Raw genomic sequence first — 15,435 nt, forward strand, 5'->3', positions numbered from 1 at the left:
CCACTACACAAATGCAAGAAATGGCATTCTCTCTATCTTAATTTCCCTGATCACAGTGACATCTCCAACATCTTTTCAATTTTCAGCCTGAAAAATTTGTGTTTCTCTTAATTCCCTAAGGAGTGTAGCTAGTTTTTTTTTTTTAGCCAAATATGCACGATGACAATAAATTCAACCCTCAGCTCAAATTTTCTCTCCTTTAGGATGCTTTCCCTAATGCTAATTACACATTCTATTCACATCCCCTTATCATGAAGGGCTGACAAGATTTATCTAGTGGCTCAGATGCTATAAAAAATAGATTCTTAATACCACAGTATATAGTATTTTGTCCTTAATAGAATTAATGCACTCCTTATGACTCCTTATGTAGTCAAACAAAATAAAACTGTGAATCCCACCTCTGAGTCTGCATCCTCAACAAAACTACAACAAAAAACCCTAGAACTATATAAAATCCTCTTTCTCCTCAAATCACCTCTGGAGAACAGGCTGGCAACATTTAAAACACACCTTTTCTTTTTTTCAAATCCCTCCAGCCTTTCTAACTAGGTAAGTCCTCAGGGAAATAACTTACGACTGCTTTGAATATACGTTATGTCTGGCAGTTTGCTATGAACTACACTGGTTTCTGTGATCTCACACCTTAAATACACCTTAGGGAAGGTCCCCAGCTCTCAGGAGACTAATCACAGATCAGAGAAAAACAACACTACAGTATCATTCTCAGTATTTCATCATTTGAAGAAATATGCTGTTTGGTTCAGATTGTTCACAAAACATATTATGATAAAACAGGTAAGATGTTAACAATAGGTGAAACTGGTTTTCATAAGCAAGGTTTCCATACTCTTTTCCCACAAACCACCAAATCTGACTGGTTATTCCTACAGGTTTCAACCATCTTCACATGAGTGCCACTACCACAGATACTTCTAAATTCATTAAAAAAAAAAAAAAAAAAGTCAACAAATCCTAATTCAACACTCATCAGAATCAATTGGAGAGCTTTCCTAAAATCCAGACTGGTCAGCCCCACCTCAAGAATTTCCACTCAGTAGGTCTGGATGGGGCTGAGAATCTACCTTGTTAACTAGTTTTCAATGACCTTGATGCTTTGAGAATCAATGCATTAGATAGGCAATTTGCATTTACCTAGCAGCACCTATTCTATAGATTATTGTGAAAGTGTGTCTCCTGGGTTCTATTTAGCTGCCAGAAAAATAAAACTTTCTTTTTTTCCGACCCAATCTTCACAACCTCCTGAAACATGTTAAGAAGTTCTACATCATCAACCAGATCTAGAAAAAGACTCATGTTCCTGGGTGAGACCTGGGCATTAATGTTCCTATCAAAATTCTATTTTAAACCAAACACATTACCTGGAATCAGGGCATTGCTATGCAGGTGGTATCCACAAGAAAGATTCTCCTCATCAGTCATTTTTAGTAAAAAACAGCATACCACATCATTTTGCAGACCATAATTTGGATTCCTAACCAAAAGATGTTTATTATCTGAATATTCTTTTTAGTAAGTATATAAACACTGTGGTCATATAATTACATCCACCTTTAAATACACATATTGTGACACTGTTTAGAATTTTTTTTTAATTTATTTATTTATTTTTTATTAGTTGGAGGCTAATTACTTCACAACATTTCAGTGGGTTTTGTCATACATTGATATGAATCAGCCATACATTTACACGTATTCCCCATCCCGATCCCCCCTCCCACCTCCCTCTCCACCCGATTCCTCTGGGTCTTCCCAGTGCACCAGGCCCGAGCACTTGTCTCATGCATCCCACCTGGGCTGGTGATCTGTTTCACCATAGATAATATACATGCTGTTCTTTTGAAATATCCCACCCTCACATTTTCCCACAGAGTTCAAAAGTCTGTTCTGTATTTCTGTGTCTCTTTTTCTGTTTTGCATATAGGGTTATCGTTACCATCTTTCTAAATTCCATATATATGTGTTGGTATGCTGTAATGTTCTTTATCTTTCTGGCTTACTTCACTCTGTATAAGGGGCTCTGTTTAGAATTTTTAAAATAAATTGCAGCTAGTTCAGCATGAACAACTTAACACAGTAGGTGAAGCAGAGCTCACTGTTCACCTTACAGTCCCCATTTATTTACAGACTGGGAAGGTGAAGCAGAGCTCACTGTTCACCTTACAGTCCCCATTTACTTACAGACTGGGAAGGTGAAGCAGAGCTCACTGTTCACCTTACAATCCCCATTTACTTACAGACTGGGAAGGTGAAGCAGAGCTTACCGTTCACCTTACAATCCCCATTTATTTACAGACTGGGAAGGATAACAAGATTTTACATCTTTTACATTCCTGAACTACTTCTCAAAGAAAATACTATTCTGTGAAACATATTTGAAACACTTGAGTGACAAGCTTGGATAACTTAAAACAAGGGCAGGTGTGTAGCTCCTGGGAAATCACAGGCTTAGATCAGAACTTCTATAGCAAGATACAGAGAACATCTGGTTTAGGTAGTGGATTGAATTCACACACTAGCTTCCCCTTCCTCCTAAGATCCTGGTGAGAAGAAATTTAAAAAGAATAATCTCACGGAGCGAGAAGCAGGAGGTTTTAATGGATTTGCGAAGAAAGAAAGCAGACAGAAGTAGAGGCAACTAAAACTGAGTGGAGGAAGTTGTAGCCTAAAATATGACCATGAAGAGAGTTAACAGATAGTTATGTCTTATCAGAAAAGATGAAAGACAGTCAGATGATCATCTTCAAAGTGCTAAAAGAAATACATGGTCAACCAAGAATTATATATCCAGCTAAATTCTCCTTTAAAAATAAAAGCAAAATTAAGGCATCTCCAGATTTAAAAACAAAGACCAAAAAAACAGATATGAGAGAATCTGTTGCTAGCAAATCTGCCCTATGCGAAATACTAAAGGAATCCTTCAGGCTGAAATGACTGACATCATAGAGCATCTATAAAGATTTCAAATCCTAAATGACGATGCTGTTAAAGTGCTGCACTCAATATGCCAGCAAATTTGGAACTCTCAGCAGCGGACACAGGACTGGAAAAGGTCAGTTTTCATTCCAGTCCCAAAGAAGGGCAATGCCAAAGAATGTTCAAACTAGCACACAACTGCACTCATTTCACATGTTAGCAAAGTAATGCTCAAGATATTTCAAGCTACACTTCAACAGTACGTGAATCAAGAACTTCCAGATGTACAAGCTAGATTTAGAAAAGGCAGAGGAATCAGAGATAAAATCGCCAACATCATGTCAACAGACAGTAACATGGAAACTTACATTACCATATGTAAAATAGATAGCCAATGGGTATTTCCTGTATGGTTCAAGGAACTCAAACTGGGGCTCTGTAAAAACCAAGAAAGGTGGGATGGGGAGAGAGATGGAGGGAGGTTTAAGAGGGAGGGGACAGATATATATCTACGGCCAATTCATGTTGATGTTTGGCAGAAACCAACACAATTCAGTAAAGCAATTATCCTTCAATTAAAAAATAAATAAATTTAAAAACAAGAATGAACACTAAGATAAATGATACTTTGGTTGACTATAATATATTTATATAGGTTCATAGATTATAACAAATGTATTATTCTGGTAAGCAATGTTGGTAATGGGTGACGTATCTGTTGGAGCAGGGGATATTTGGGAAATCCCTGTAACTTCCTCTCAATTTTGTTGTGAACTTAAAACTGATCTTAAAAAACTAGTCTTAAAAATATGGACCCAAAACCATAAAATATAAAAGCATAAATTAGATTTCATTCTCCCCCTAAAAAACTAAACTACTAATATATACAATCTACAAAAGACATGTTAGATTCAATGACACAAACAGGTTGAAAAGTAAAGGACAGGGCTTCCCTGATGGCTCAAGTGGTAAAGAATCTACCTGCTAGGACAGGTGACACGGGTTCAATCCCTGGTCTGGGAAGATCCCACATGTCACAGAGCAATTAAGCCCCACCATCTGCAGTGATTTTGGAGCCCAGCAAAATAAAATCTTCCACTATTTCCATTTTTTCCCCATCTGTTTGCCATGAAGTGATGGGACCGGATGCCATAACCTTAGTTTTTTGAATGTTGAGTTTTAAGACAGCTTTTTCACTCTCCTCTTTCACCTTCATCAAGAGGCTCTTCTTTGGTTCATCTTTGCTTTCTGCCCATCAGGTGGAGGGTGGAAAGTGCTACTTCCTAAATATAACCAGAGGCAGCGCAGATAAGAGAAAAATGTGTGCTATAGCGCCACCTATTGGAAGAGAAAATAAAATCCTCTTAATTACTTTTGAGTTATCAGAATCAGTTGAAAAGTATTCTCTATTTCAAATACACCAGAGGAACAACTCATGAAGCATCATGAAGAACCACAGTAACACTATCACAAAAAGAAAATGACAATTTCATCCAAAACAAAATTAAAACTATGGAGTATTATGATCTAACAGAGAATTCAAAAGAGCTGTCATGAAGAAACTCAACAAGCTACAAGAAAACTCAGAAAGGCTCAAGTTCAATTAGCTTGATAAAATCAATGAACCAAAACAATAGTTTACCACAGAGGTTGAAACCCTAAAAAAGAACCAAACAAATTCTGGAGCTGAAGAACTCAATATACGACATAAAGAATGTATTCGAAAGCACTGGAAATAGAGCAGACCAGATACCACAAAAATGCAAAAAATTATAGAAGAATATCATGAACAGCTATGTAACAACTAATTGGAAACATAGAAATAGACAAATTTTTAGAATCATTAACCACCCAAAACTGAATTATGAAGACAGACAGTGAAATGGAAACATAAAAACCTCCCCCAAAACAAAAGCCCAGGACCAGAGGCTTCACATGTAAATTCTAACATTCAAAGATGATTTAATATCTATCCTTATCAAACTCTTCAAAAAAACTGAAAAATAGGGAATGCTAAGTAATTTCATAAAGCCAACATCACTCCGATACCAAAACCAAATGAAGACAACACAAAGAAAATTATAGCCAATATCTCTAAGCAAAGATGCAAAAATTCTCAACAAAATATTAGCAAGCTGAATACAATACATTCAAAGATCACACAACCATGATCTACAGAAGCAAGGATGGTTCAACATTCTCAAACCAAACCATAATCTATCAAAGCAAGTTGATTCAACATCCTCAAACCCATCACTGTGATACATCACATAGATAGATATGTATATACAGGAATACAAACTACTCAATCACAAAAATGATAGAATACTGCTCAGTATCATCTTTCAACATGGATGTACCTTAAGAGTATTATACTAAATGAAGTAAGTCAGATGAAGAAAGATAAATACCATGTGATTTCACTCATGTGAAATATAAAAAATAAAAAACTTGAATAAACGAAATCAAACAGATAGATATAGAGAACATAGTGGTCACCAGAGAGGAAGGGGTGATCAGGGGGAGAGTGAAATAGGTAAAGGGAATCAACTAAATGGTAACAGATGGAAATTTGGTGGTGAGCTGTAAGGTACATAGAAAAAATACATTATTGTACACATGAAGTTTATATAATGTAGCCAATGTTACCTCAACAAAAAGGTAATTAAAAAAACAGAAAATCTGAAGAGACATGATTAAGTATGCACGTGCACGCGCGTGTGCATGCACACACCCACACACACGAAACTTAATCCTATTCGTGGATTCAACCAACCACGGATGGAAAATATTTGGGAACAGAACCAAAAAGCAGAACTTAAGAATTTGCTACATACCTGCAACTATTTACATAATCTTTAGCTTGTATTTACAACCATTTACATAGCATTTGGGCTTCCCAGGTGGCACTAGTGGTAAAGAACCCACCTGCCAATGCATGTAGACATTGAGAGACACAAGTTCAATCCCCGGGTTGAGAAGATTCTCTGGAGGCAACCCACTCCAGTATTCTTGCCTGGAGAATCCCATGGACAGAGGAGTCTGGCAAGCTGCAGTCCACTGGGTCGCACAAAGTCAGAAATGACTGAAGTAACTCAGCATGCACGCGTGCAGGCACATAGCATTTACATCGTATCTATAAGTAATTTTATAGGGTTTATAAGTAATCCAGAGATGCTTTAAAGTATATGGGAGGATATGCATAGGTTATATGCAGACATTACATCAATTGATATAAGGGATTTGAGCATCCATGGAATTTGGAATCCAAGGTGGGGTGGGGGACCCTGGAACCAATTCACTGTGAATAAGCAGGATGACTGTATTTACAGTTGGAAGTTTCAGCACCTGTTTTCAAGGACCTGATAGATCAGGTAGGCAGAAAATCAGTAACACTATACATGACCTGAACAGTACCATCAATCAACTTGATCCAACCGATATTTATAGAACATTTCATCCAACAACAGAAGCACACACGGAACATTCACCAACATTCTGGTACATAAAGCACAATTTAATAAATATAAAAGAATACAAACCTTATAATATATGTTCTCAGAGCATACCAAAATAAAACTAGAAATCAATAATAGATGATAGCTAGACAATTCAATTTGGAAATTAAACAATGTACTTTAAATTATACATGAGTTAAGAAGTCTCAAGATAAATTTGAAAATGTTTTGAACTAAATAAAGACGAAAAGTACAACTTCATTTACACAACATGAATATACTTAGTGAACTGTACACTTAAAACGCTTGTTGTTGTTGTTTAGTTGCTAAGTCATCTCCGACACTTTTGTGACTCCAAGGACTGTAGCCCTCCTCTGTCCATGGGACATCATATTAACACACAGAACAAGAAAAATCATGTGATCATATAATACATGAGCAGAAACAGTTCAACATCAATTCATGATAAAAATGCTCAAAAATTAGAAAAGAACTTCAATAACCTAATACAGATTATTTTTTAAAAAATCACAGCTAACATCATTCTCAACAGCAAGATGCTAAGCCTTCCCCCTAAGATCAGGAACAAGGCAAGGATATCCTCTCTTTGTTGTTGTTGTTCAGTCTCTAAGTTGTGTCCCACTCTTTGTGACTTTAGCATGCCAGGACTTCAGCACACCAGGCTCCACTGTCCTCCACTTATCTCCTGCAGTTTGTTCAAATTCATGTCTACTGAGTCAGCGAAGCTTTATAATCATCTCATCCTCTGCCGCTCCCTTCCCCTTTTGCCTTCAATCATTCCCAGCCTCGGGCTCTTTTCCAATGAGTCCGCTCTTCGAATCAGGTGGCCAAAGTACTGGAGTTTCAGCTTCGGCATCAGTCCTTCCAATGAACACCCAGGACTGATCTCCTTTAGGTTGGACTGGCTGGATTTCCTTGCAGTCCAAGGGACTCTCAAGAGTCTTCTCCAACACCACAGTTCAAAAGCATCAATTCTTCAGCACTCAGCATTTTTCATGGTCCAGCTTTCACAACTGTACGTGAGCACTGGAAAAGCCATAGCTTTGACTTATACAGACAAGTGTCAGCAAAGTATTCATCTGCTTTGGAATATGGTGTCTGGGTTTGTCAGAGCTTTTCTTCCAAGGAGCAAGCTTTAATTTTGTGGCTGCAGTCACTGTCCGCAATGATTTTGGAGCCCAAGAAAATAAAATCTGTCAATGTTTCCACTTTTTTCCCTTCTATTTGCCATGAAGTGATGGGACTGGATCTTAGTTTTTTGAATATTCAGTTTTAAGCCAGTTTTTTCACTCTCCTCTTTCACCCTCATCAAGCAGCTCTTTAGTTCCTCTTCATTTTCTGCCATTAGACTGGTATTATCTGCATATCTGAGGATGTTGATATTTCTCTCAGCAATCTTGATTCCAGCTTGTGATTCAGCCAGCCCGCATTTTGTATGATGTACTGTGCATGTAAATTAAATAGGCAGAGTGACAATAACAGCCTTGTCATACTCCTTTGCCAGTTTTGAACCAGTCAGTAGTTTCACGTTCGGTTCTTACTTGCTTCTTTACCTGCATACAAGTTTCTCAGGAGACAGGTAAGGTGGTGTGGTATTCCCATCTCTTAAGAATTTTCCAATTTGTTGTGGTCCACAAAGGCTTTAGCATAATCAACGAAGCATAAGTGGATGTTTTTCTGGAATTCTCTCGCTTTTTCCATGATCCAATGAATGTCGGCAATTTGATCTCTGGTTCCTCTACTTCTTTGAAACCCAGCTTGTACATCTGGAAGTTCTTGGTTCACATACTACTGAAGCCTAGCTTGAATAATTTTGAGCATAAGATGTTAAGTATTTCCCCTAAGATCAGTAACAGGGCAAGGATGTCCTCTCTCATCACTTCTAATTCAACCTCACACTGAAAGTCCTAGCTAGTGCATTTAAATAAAAAAAAGAAATGAAGGGTATTCAGGCTAGAAAGGAAGAAATATGTAAAACTGCTTTAACCACAGACAACATACTGTAGGCAGAAAACCCCAAAGAATCTACCAAATAACTCTTATTCATAATGAGTTTAGCAAAGTCAAAAGGCACACAGCCACCACATAAAAGTCAACTAGTCAGTAAAGATGTCGATTTTCTGTGACCTAATATAGGGATTGGGGGCAGGAGGAGAAGGGGACGACAGAGGATGAGATGGCTGGATGGCATCACCGACTCGATGAGCATGAGTATGAGTAAACTCTGGGAGTTTGTGATGGACAGGGAGGCCTGGCGTGCTGCGATTCATGGGGTCGCAAAGAGTCGGACACAACTGAGCGACTGAACTGAACTGAACTGAATGCAATCCCTATTGAAATTCTAGCCAGGTTTTCTTTTTTTTTTTAATAGAAATATATAAACTTATTTCAAAAATTTGTGGAAAGGTAGAGGTACTAGAATAACCAATTCAATTCTGGGAAAGAAGAGCAAAAGCTTAAGCATTTATATTATTCAATTTCAAGACTTACCGTTACGATATTGAACATGGGGTGGAGGAGGAAGAATAGACATATCAGTCAATGAAACAGAATATGAGTATGGAAACAGACCTACACAAATACTGTCAATTTTTGACAAAGGTGCAAAGGCAATTCAATGGAGAAAGAAGAGTCTTTTCAATAAATCACACTACACATTGGAAGTCCATATACAACAAACTGAACTTCACATCTTACACAAAAATTAACTTGAAGTGGATCATAGACCTAAATGTAAAATGTAGAACCTAAAAAATTTCTGTAAGAAAACTTAGGGAAAAATCAGCATGACTTTGAGTTTGGTAATGAGTTTTTAAGTACAATACTAAAAGCAAAATTCATTAAAGAAAAAAATTTTAAGGGAGAAGTCAAGATGGCAGAATAGGAGGACCCAGAACTTGTCTCTCCTCACAATTAAATCAAGAATACATCTACAAATGAAACAATTCTCACGGAGCACCTTCTGAACATTAGTGGAAGACTCTGGACTCCTAAAAGGATAAGAAAAATCCCCTAACAACCGGGTAGGATGAAAGAAAGAAAAAAAGGAAAGGAATCAAAAAAGGGGCCAGCAATCCTGGCGGGAGGCTGAAGGTGAGGACAGGTTCCCACATTCAGAAAATGTGGGGAGATCAGCTGGAGCAGAAAGGGAACTTTGGGGGATCAAAGGAGATGGCGCTTTCTGTGGAAGGCAGAACAAAGTAAGAAACACATGCATGGTCTGTGCCTCAGCCCTGTGCACTCCAGTATGAGTTGTGTGTCTCCTGGTGTAGAGGGCACTGGGTGCTGGAAAGTGGGGTTCAGAGAGTGGACTCAGGGAGGATTGGCTGTGAAAAGACAGCCTGAAGTAACAGGACTAAGGGTCCCACAACCAGGAAAGTTTACACAAAAAACCTGGGACATCACAGAAGCAAGGCATCATTGTTGAGTGGCACAGAAGGGGCAGGGCCACCACTGCAACCCCCTTCCTCAACCATCTGCTTCAGCCTCTGCAGGCACTGGGAGGGACTCCCACCAGAGTGATTCTGCCCCAGTATAACTGCCTGTCAGTCTCCTTAAGCACAGTCCAGCTGTGGTACCCCTCCCTGGCCTGGGTGAATAAGTGTGCTTCAATGATGAGCAGATTAGAGCAAGCCCTGGTTTCTAATACCATTTTCCAGTGAAAGGATCCAGGGAAATGGGTGATTTTACATAAAAAAGAATGAAATAATGTCATTTGCAGCAGCACAGATGAACCTAGAGATTGTCATAAGTGAAGTCAGAAAGAAAATGACAGATACCATATGATATACGTGGAATCTAAAATATGACACAAATGAACTTATTTATAAAACAGTCACAGACATAGAGAATAGACTTGTGGTTGCCAAGGGGAAGTGGGATGGGGGAGGAATGGATTGGGAGTTTGGGACTAACAGATGCAAACTATTATATATATTAATAGAATGGATAAACATCAAGGTCATACTGTATAGCACAGGGAATTATATTCAATATCTTGTAAAAAGCCATATGGAAAATAAAAAAGTAAAAAACAACAAAGATAAACAAAAAGAGAAACGGCTGATTTTAGAAGCAGAGTAGAGAATATACAAGATGATCCTGGCCCAGAAAGTAGAAAAGTGCTCAAAACACAAACTGCTAGGGCTACGTCAAAGCGATTCAGAAGCCAACTAAAACAGCTCACAATGGCAAACACTGGAACAATCTGAACAACAAAATAAATAATGCAGTTTTTAGTTATAACTGTATGATGATGGAAAACTTTGACATCGTCAATAATAATAAAATTAGATCTTTGATATTTTTCCAGTTTTCAATCATATAAAGTTGTGTCTTTGTGCAAATATATATTTTTTTCAAAGTATGAAGACAGAGTATACAGGAACATACTGAAAAGAGACAGATAAACTAGTATATGTTAAGGGAGGAAGAAGCCAGGATAGTTAGGGACTCATGAGTCAATATAATAAATACCTGAGTTGCTACTAGGTGCCAAGAACTACGAGAGGCATGAGGAATATAAGGGTAGATAGTCCCTGACCTTTAAAAACATCATTGTCTGGGAGAAAGAATGAAAACATATACCCAGGAAGTATTTTTATTCAGTTATCTTTCCTTTCCCTATAAGTCTGAGAAAGAATTCCAGCATATGATCTTATTTTCCTGTATTACTCCAAATCCTCCCAACTCCACTCATGATGTTTATTTCCAGCAAATAAAATAAAATATAAAATTTCTGAAGGATTTACTGAAAAAGACTGGAAAAGAAGAGAACTTAAGTGTTAACAATGTATAACTGACCAGATAAAACTTCCTTCAGAGACTCCCCCAAAAGAACCCTCCTGGCAGTGGGGAAATGGGCAGTGGGGAGTAAGAGGTACAGAATTAAGGTAAAAAAGAAGCAGAGAAATAACTCTGTTCCTGGGTTGGTAGACTGGGTTTCTGTAGACTGATTTAATACATAGATTCTTGTGGTCCCTACTTTAGCAACAAAACATCTGTTCACAAAGAACTGAAATCATGTGTGTAAAAAGCATATTTGTCATATGATACTAGATTAAAAAATATAAGGTATAAAATAGAATGTAGAGTATGATCTCATTTTTATTAAGAAATACATAAATAAAACAGGTACATAAACAAAGACCAGAAGAACATATGTCAAAATATTAACAGTATATTTTATTTTCTGATTATCAGTATTTTCTAAATTTGATATTGACTATATATATTACCTACCTTTATTTATTTTTAGAAAACATTATTTTTAAAAGTCAATACATATTATATGCAAACTTCCTGGGAAACAGTATTGTGTCTAGAATAAAATAAAAACATAGAAACAACACTAATTAAACTACTGGGCAATTTAAAGCCTAAATCAGAAGATTTTTTTAAATGGAGTAAATATAAATCCTCTAGAACATTTTCCACCTAGAGCTAAATTAAATTAGTCTTTATAAAGCTATAAAAATAACGTTAGGATTGACTTTGAAAACAGTATGATTCAAAATGAGAAAATGTTTCCATGAATAGCTAAGATCATATGGCCATTCTTAAACATACAGGAATCTATGAATCTATAATAATTGATCCATTTAAACTATTATAATGCCTAGCACAAGTATTCAAACATTTTTTAGGAAATAAAATCCTGAGTTCATTTATGGGGCCAGACAACCTTCCTTTTGAAGGGAAGAGTGCCACAAATTATTAGATCAAGTGTGCAGAAGAAACGGTGCTGCTTGAACTGTAGTGAATAAAAACGACTCCAAGATCAAAAAAGACATGCCTTTGTTTCCCTCAAGTACTATTTGTAGGCCTTCTCTAAACCATTCTCCACCTGCAATGGCCAACTCCTTGCACTATAAACACAGGAGCAACCAGACAGGAAAGTATGAGCCAAAGACTAATACCTATTCACATCCAAGAGAAAGAACAAAGAAAGGAAGTATTCTTTCATAAGCTAGAATAAGGCTAGGTAATGGTTTTGCAGTAGAATCTGCCACTCAAAAAGTTATGGATTAAAATCATAAAGGTTTACTACCCAAGAGAACAAATGTTAGGTTCTAAACAAGACAAAAAAAAAAAAAAGAATAAAACATGATCATTAACAAACTGAGAAGATGTTAAAGCAGAATCCCTATTAATAAAGTTATTTTTTTCATGCAAGTGTAAGTAGATAGAGAGTTTCAAATTTTCATCACTCTAACTAGTTACAATGCAAAATTCACAGCTTCTTTAAAAATCCAATTTGCTCAATTTACTGTGACCAGATTGATCACTGTTTGAAAGTGTTGGAATTGGGGTTGGAGCACCAGGTCTTCCTTAAACCAAAACTCACTTTATTTCCTCAATCCCATATTGCCTCCATAAGAACTAGAAAAATAAAGCCTTTTTAGCAGCAAAGTGCATTAAATGACACTTAAATGACACATTAATAACTGCAAAGAAATGTTTTGATTATTCAACTTACATTTTTTAGAACATGAAATATATAAGCAAATTATATATATATATAAATATATCTTTTGGTGAGAATGAAGTGACATGGGAAAGAACAGATAAAGTCACTGGAAAAGAAACATTTCAGTGCAAACATATTCATACCAACGATACCATTTATTTTTGGAACTAAAGAAAAATCTTCAGATTTTGAGGCATTCGGAAGAAGAATGAGATATGCTCTTAAGAGAACTGTGATTTAAGGTTTATCTTCAGCATAATTATCTGATTTCCAATTGGAATTGTGAGGTTCAAGCTCATCTCCTAGAAGAATTTTCTAAATTGTGTGAACTTGAACAATCTATATGATTAACAAGATGGAGATTATTAATTAATAGCAGAACATGAAAACTTACAGACTGGAAGCATTATGAATGAATTGTGGTTTTAAAACTTTCTTCATGGTGTTTTAAATTTTAATATGGACTTTAAAATAAATGCCTTGAGCCATTTTCTCAGAAGTATCAGAGTAGCAACAAAGGAAGCTGTACAAAAAAAGGGGAGAGAAAGCGGGGAGGAGAAAGGAAGGAAGGAAGGAAGGAAGGAAGGAAGAGGGAGGGAGGAAGAAAGAAAACCAAAATTGCCAGCACTTTCTCAAACTGAGAACCGTGCAAGGTGCTAGCTCATAAACCTTGGCTTCTCCCAAAGCTTGGTTGGCCACCTCTTTGGAAGAGAAGATGTAATCTCTGCTCTTTGAATCGGGAGGGTACACCCCATCAGGAGGAGGGGGCTGGATGGGAAATTTATAGGTAATTGTTCTCCAAATGGTCCCTGGATCACCAAAATGGAATCACCTAGTAACAGTTAAAATGCAGATTACCAGGCGAGGTCCCAGATATTGAATTCACATTTTTGGGTGTGGGGGGCTGGGAATGTTCATATTTTAAGTCACAAACTAGAATTCTTGGTTGGGACAAAACTGGAACAGAGGCTGAGAGGCAACATGATGAATGGGTTTGGAGCCACAGAGGCTTGGGTTTAAATTCCAGTTCTTCATTTAATAGCTCTGACTGCAGCATGTCACCCAAACCCTTGGATCCTCAATTTTCTCATTATAGAAGGTGGAATGACAGTCTGTTTTTGGAGACCAAGTAAAATTATGTGTGTGTACGTGTGCGGTGTCACAAAACTATTCTAATAGACGACCTTTCAAGTTCTTCCAATTCGTTTGTTTTAATCCTCTAATGTACAAAACTATCACAAGAACGTCTCTTTATCTCTCCCCTTAAAGAAGGGTTTCTCACCTTTTTCTCATTTACCCCCTCTCCTCCCAGGAGCCTTTCTAAGCATTTTCCCTTCTAATCCTCCAGTCCGAGACAGGCAGTACTTAAGTTCTGAGGCCCTTTGGAAAGTCACAAGCCATTGTATTGTCTGAGATCTTTTCCCCCTCAAAAATATGAGCACTATCATCTACGTTGAGAATGTCCATCCTCGAGAGGTGACTTGGTCAAGGTCACACCACAAATTAGAAGCAGGATCTGGTCTACATTGGCCAAAAACCGATGGTCTGGAACCGGCCCATCCGCCCTCCCCCTCCGTTTACTCATTTACTTTTAATTAGTTACTGACATTTAAAAATCAGGAGCTCCGACAGAAGGATGTCGGGTCCTGGGCGGGGCTGAGAGAGGCCCCTAGCAACAGGGCCCTGCAGCCCCGAAACCCAGGCCAGTCCCCCTCACTGAGGTGCCCGCCAGCACTCACCACGTGAGGATTCAAACGTTTAACACGCAGCTGGAATCGCCGGCGCAGCTAAGTTAGCAGCAGATCGCGCGCCTCTCCCCCGGCTTCTCATCCATAGTCCTCGTAGCGGCGGGCGGGTAGGCTAGTAAAGCCTTCCCCGCCCCACTTGCCCCCAGTCCGCCGGCTGACCTCCACCCCAGCCCCAACTGAACCCCACAGGCCGTGCTTCGCCGACGTGTCCCAGAGGCCCCGCCGCCGCCCAGCAGGGCAGGCAACACTACCGCCCCTCACAGTCCTGCCTGCCTGACCAGGCCGCCCGCCTAGCGGTCCATTCACCGCCGCCGGGCACTAGGGGCTGAGGCAACGCTCCTTCTGCGGTCCCCGGCGTGTCCCCGCGGCCTCGCACTGCACCAATCGCCGACGCGCGCTGCTGCACGTGACGCGCGCTGGCCAATGGCAGCTTGAGACGGCCCGTGACGCGGCTGGCGGCTCTCGGAGCTTTCAAAGTGGGCGGCGGGCTGAGGGCGCGGTGGGGCACCAACTGCTCAGCTGACGCTGTTGGGTGGATTCGGGGTCAGTTCTGTGGGACTGCTGGTAGCCGAAGTCCAATTTTGACTCCCGCTGCTCTCCCCGGACTACACCAGTAGGAGAAAAAAGGGAAAGGAGTACTTGGGACGAGGGCTGACACAGTATGGGGTTTGGCCAGCCTCTCAGCCCTGGACCGAGAGCCTGTTTTCCACCTTTTCTTCCTCTGTTGTCATCCTAGTCCAGCCCCAGTCTTACTGGCTACCTAGCCTCCAGCTAGTCTCACATGTTCCTAAGGACGGGAATA

The 15,435-nt window shown here is 38.9% G+C and overlaps 1 protein-coding gene across 2 annotated transcripts in view; it reads right to left on the reverse strand.

Annotated features, from left to right (window-relative positions):
* The window catches only part of PTPDC1 (protein tyrosine phosphatase domain containing 1), a 69,932-nt gene extending 54,942 nt beyond the window's left edge, over window positions 1–14,990 (reverse strand). For both annotated transcript variants that reach the window (XM_043927539.1, XM_043927538.1), the window contains exon 1: window positions 14,625–14,990. The gene's annotated coding sequence lies outside the window, so the exon portion shown is untranslated. The remainder of the gene's footprint in view (window positions 1–14,624) is intronic.
* Window positions 14,991–15,435: the final 445 nt, after the last annotated feature.

This window comes from Cervus elaphus, chromosome 16, assembly GCF_910594005.1.
Source record: "Cervus elaphus chromosome 16, mCerEla1.1, whole genome shotgun sequence".
Taxonomy (NCBI): Eukaryota; Metazoa; Chordata; class Mammalia; order Artiodactyla; family Cervidae; genus Cervus; species Cervus elaphus.